Below are 5,572 nucleotides of genomic sequence, written 5' to 3'. Positions count from 1 at the left end.
TCATTTTATCTCGTGTTTACTTTCCTTAAAGAACAAATATCTTAAACTTATGATTCTGGACAATTCTAATAATTTCTCCTTAAAATAGGTATATTTCGAAGTATTATCTTTTGTTGATATCTTTGTTCTTAGGTAGGATCATCCATCTTTCGATCCCTGTACCGGTCAGAGTATAGATCATAGTCTTAATGATTATACACTCATCATTCTTAGCCTAGTCCTCGAACTCTAAACTTAATAAGGTCATCCTTCTAGTGTAAAAATGATTACACTAAAAAAATTCTTTCATTTTCTTTATATTCCTAAATTGATAATAAAGTTTCCCTATTTATTATCGGGCGCGGTATATATAAAACAAAATTCTTAAACCATTGCTACGTTTGATACCCCAATATCTTAGTTTTAACTTACTTATCATATTGACTAAGTTGTTAGTCTTTATTGTTCCTTTACTTATGCAAGAGATTCTCTCCCCCTTTTTTTTTGACTCTTTAAAAGGATTACATTTCATATCCTACATTAAGAGTTTGATTTATACTTTGTGACTTCATAATATCTAATAATGATTCACACATCAATTCTGAGGTTTCTTATCCTTCTTAAGCTATAATCCCTTTTGTCAAGAGATTTCACCTACCCAAGTTAATCTCATTGAGTAGATACGTAGATGAGCACATTAATTATTTTAATTGAGAATTACTATTCACGAGAATATTAAATCACCATAAGTTGGGTTCTTTGCATATCGATGACTGGACAAAAACTGTGTCATAAGAAAAGTTTAGCCCTTTTATTAGAAATTTCATACTATTCTATTCTTCTTTGAGATATGCAAACCAGTTTTTTCATCCCACCTATGTTCACTATGGTGGTGCCACGACAGGCAACCATCTCCTTCTTCCGGTGACGGCAGCCCAACCTCCCCATCCAATGGCTTTTGTCACTCCGTATGGTAATTTTTAATTTTAGTTCACCTTTTGTTTTTTCTTTTTCCTTTTTTTTTTTGTTTATTTTGTTGTTAAAAGATGTTATTGTTTGCTAATGTTCAATTTTACCCCTGATATGTCGCAAGTGAAGGACATTGACTACCCCATCCAATTTTTTTTAACACTGATTGCATCTCTTATGCAACGGATTTAAATACTAGTCTGCCACAAAAAACGGTGTCTTTTTTTTTCCCTCGAATTTATAATACCATTCCGACCCATTTAATTAAAAAAAAAATGTAAGGGCACAATTGAAATTTTCGGTACCAAAAGTGGGATTTAGAATACCAAAAAACCGTTTTTAAAATTTAGAGGTACTGTTTTTTTAATAATATTAAAAAATTACATTACCTGCTAGATGTTTCCAGATACTAGAGGGTACCAAAATTAATTTATCCATATATATGTGTGTATTTGTCTATTGCAACTTTCTTCATTATGGATTTATTCATTAAAATTAATCCCCAATAACAGCCTCATATACGTAAATCTCACAAATAAAGAATAATTTTTAGAGATTGTACACACACTTACAAATTAGACACTCACATGTAGAACTGAAGTTCATATGATATTTTGATATATATGCTATAGGTTTTCTAGATCGTTCTTTTTTTTTTTTTTAAAGAAACGCAAAAAAAATAAAAATAAAAATAAAAAAACATCCATGTAATTCTATTGGTTACAACAGTTTCTCAAATACTGAAATCACAGATACATTTTTTTTAAGTTTATTTGACTTTAAGATTAACAGTGCATCCCTACTTAAATTTTAAAAGTGTGTTTAGAAGATAAGTACCCTAATTTATATTTAAATAATATTTTTTTATCACAATAAAATTTTAAATTTAAAAATTTTATATAATATTTTCACTCATAAAATTTGAATTCTATTTCAAACTACACTTTTAAACGGGGCCTAAAAGTTTATTTTACTAATTCTGTCCATTCATAATGCAGTGCCGTAAAAGTTGGTTTTGATGTTAATTGGAAGAAGAGTCAACGTACTCAGTTTTGTCATATATATAGACTTTAAAACATCTTATTCTGCCATTCAAGCAATCAGTTTGCCTACAAAAATTCACCCATTGGCACGAAAAATGAACAATTTTCATGACAATCTCAGTTCTTCATCTTCTTTCTGGTCCATTTTCCTCCATGTCATTCTTCTTTATTCCGTCACTCTTTTGCAGCCAACTACTAAAACTCTTGTCACAGCACTAGGCAGCAATGAAACTGATAAGTTGGCTTTGCTCAAATTCAAAGAATCAGTGGATGATCCGAACGGCGTCCTCAACTCGTGGAATGGCTCCGTCCACTTGTGCAACTGGCATGGTATTTCATGCGGCAAGAGGCATCAGAGGATCACAGGCTTGAACTTGGAGGGCTCCAACTTGCGAGGAACTATCTCGCCTTACGTAGGCAACCTTAGCTTTCTAAGGCTCTTTAATATCGGAAACAACATTTTCTCCGACAAAATCCCCGCGCAAGTTGGTCGTTTGTTCCGGTTGCGACGTCTCAATCTCAGCCACAACATGTTGGAAGGTAATATCCCATTCAACTTGAGCTATTGTTCGGACCTCAGAATATTAAGTCTCAGAAATAACAATCTTACTGGAATGATTCCGATAGAGCTTGGCTCTTTGACAAAGCTGGTGGAACTTAATCTTGATTCGAACAGTCTCACAGGAGGCATCCCAGCTTCCTTGGGGAACATCTCATCACTTAATATACTTTCTATGCGGTTTAACAAGTTGGTGGGAATTGTTCCACGTGATTTAGGCAGATTGAAAGGCTTGACATATTTCTCTATATCTGCTAATAATCTGTTTGGAACCATCCCTTTATCCCTTTACAATATGTCCTCCCTTGAATATTTCTTCATTTCATTAAACCAATTTACTGGCACTCTTCCTTCCAACATTGGCCAGAAGCTCTATAATCTCCGAAAGTTCAGTATTGGTACTAATCAATTTTCTGGGATAATCCCAGATTCCTTTTCCAATGCGTCTCGACTGGAAGTTATTCAACCTGTAGCTTTGATTTCATAACTTCTTTAACCAACTGCAGCAACCTAAGATTGTTAGACTTCAGTTACAACTCTTTTGGAGGTGTTTTACCCAAATCTATAGCCAATTTGTCAACCCAACTCACAGACCTTTACCTTGGATTGAATCAAATATCTGGGAATATTCCTGCAACACTAGAAAATCTTGTCAACTTAATAATTTTGAGCATGGCAAATAATCTCTTGAATGGGGTCATTCCACCCTCTCTGGGAAAGTTGACAAAATTGCAAGTGTTGGAGTTGGGATCAAACACATTATCAGGAAATATTCCTTCATTTATAGGAAACCTCACTCAAATAAACGAACTCTTTTTAGAGCATAACAAGTTACAAGGAAGTATTCCTGCAAATATTGCCGGCCACCAATATCTGCAACATCTCGACTTTTCTTACAATGGCTTGAGTGGTGCTATCCCCAAAGAGGTCTTTAGTCTTTCCTCCTCTGTCATACTAGACCTCTCAAAAAACTCATTTACTGGAAGCCTACCTGAGGAAGTGGGCAATCTAGAAAGTGTCAGTGCGCTCGACCTCTCCGAAAACAATCTCACCGGTGAAATCCCAAAAACCATTGAAGGTTGTGAGAGTCTAGAATCCCTTTCCCTAAGTGGGAATTCCTTTCAAGGAACCTTGCCTTCTACTTTGGCATCTCTAAGAGGTCTTCAGTACTTGGATCTTTCGAGGAATAACTTTACAGGACCAATTCCAAAGGATTTAGAGAAACTTACTGCATTGTTGAGTTTGGATCTTTCTTTCAATGATCTCGACGGAGAAGTGCCAAGAACAGGTGTTTTCCAGAACATAAGTGCAATATCAATAGCTGGAAATAATAAACTTTGCGGTGGTGTACCTGAACTGCAGCTTCCAGCTTGTCCAATAAAAGAATCCAAAAGGAGAAAAATCAACGGTCGAAAACTAACAATCACCACGGTTTGTGTAGGAGTGGTTCTCCTTCTATTCTCGGTTTTGGCCATTTACTATCGGAGGAGGATAAGGAAATTGTCTCCTACACTCTCTACAATCAATTTTCTTTCAAAGGTTTCATGCAGAAGTCTTTATTAGGTAACCAATGGATTCTCCCCAAACATATTGATTAGAACAGGTAGCTTCGGGTCTGTATATAAAGGAATTCTTGGTCAAGAAGAAAATCCCGTTGCAATAAAGGTCCTCAATCTCCAACAGAAAGGAGCTTCCAAGAGTTTCATTGCGGAATGTAATGCACTAAGAAATATCCGTCACAGAAATCTTGTGAAGATATTGACATGTTGCTCTAGCATGGATTATAATGGCAATGAATTCAAGGCTTTGATCTTTCAGTACATGTCAAACGGAAGCCTAGAGAGGTGGCTCAATCCGGTGACGTCCAATGATGAAACTCAGTCCACGAGTTTAAGCCTAACTCAACGACTAAATATTGCCATCGATGTGGCTTCTGCAGTTTGTTATCTTCATCATCATTGCGACCAACCGATCATCCATTGTGACCTGAAGCCTAGCAACGTGCTTCTTGATGAGGAAATGATTGCCCATGTAAGTGATTTCGGAATAGCAAGGTTGATCTCAGACGACATTAACTCCTCTGAAAGTCAAACTAGCACAATTGGAATAAAGGGAACCATTGGCTACGCCCCTCCAGGTACATAACATCATTGAAATGTTAATTAGCTTAATTTTATTAATTTTCTAAACTTTTGTTGTTGACTAAGAAATACAGAAGTCATAATCTTGTACATTTGCCTTTTGTTTCACTTTTTTATCAAGTAACTGCCCTCCTTTATTTATTTATACATGTGTGGTGGTGCGTCATTGATGAACAATGCTCCCATTCAATAATATTTTTGTATTGATTATATTGTGATTGGTTAAATTTAATACGTCTAAATAAAAAAATTTATTATTTTTTTTTTATGAGTTACAGAGTATGCCATGGGTGGTGAGCCATCAAGAGAGGGAGATGCGTATAGCTATGGAATCCTCATATTGGAGTTGTTCACGAGAAGGAGACCTACTGATAAAATGTTCAAAGACAATTTCAATCTTCATAATTTTGTTAAGATGGCATTACCAGAGAAAGTGGTGCAAGTTGTGGACCCTACTCTTGTTCCTCGAGAAGTAGAAGAAACAACAAGAAGAAGAGGAGAAGAAGAAAGAAACTGTAATAAGAAGTGCTTGGTTTCAATCTTGGACATCGGACTTGCCTGTTCAGAAGACTCGCCAAATGAAAGAATGAACATGGAAGATGTGATCATGAGGCTACAACGCATTAGAAATGCTTTCATTGGTGAAAGAAACATCTAAGGACATATTTGGTAATGTTTATGTCTTCTGTTTTTCTTTCTAATGACATTTTGTTTTCTAGATGATTATTAATCCAAAAGGGTAATTATGATGACATTTTTTTTCATACTATGTTATAGCTTTTACTCCAAATTGAGAAACAATCTAACTAGTGTCTTACTGCAGGAGCTTGAAGCTTTCTGGAAGAGAATCAGATGGTGAAGACTTTCTTTTGTGTGCCTGT

The 5,572-nt window shown here is 35.4% G+C and overlaps 1 pseudogene; it reads left to right on the top strand.

Annotated features, from left to right (window-relative positions):
* The first annotated feature begins 2,086 nt into the window (after positions 1-2,086).
* LOC112090690 lies at positions 2,087-5,349 on the top strand (annotated as a pseudogene).
* Positions 5,350-5,572: the final 223 nt, after the last annotated feature.

The sequence above is a fragment of the Morus notabilis genome, unplaced genomic scaffold (assembly GCF_000414095.1).
Source record: "Morus notabilis unplaced genomic scaffold, ASM41409v2 Scaffold1386, whole genome shotgun sequence".
In the NCBI taxonomy this organism is placed as follows: domain Eukaryota; kingdom Viridiplantae; phylum Streptophyta; class Magnoliopsida; order Rosales; family Moraceae; genus Morus; species Morus notabilis.
This window is presented reverse-complemented; position numbering and strand designations above follow the sequence as displayed.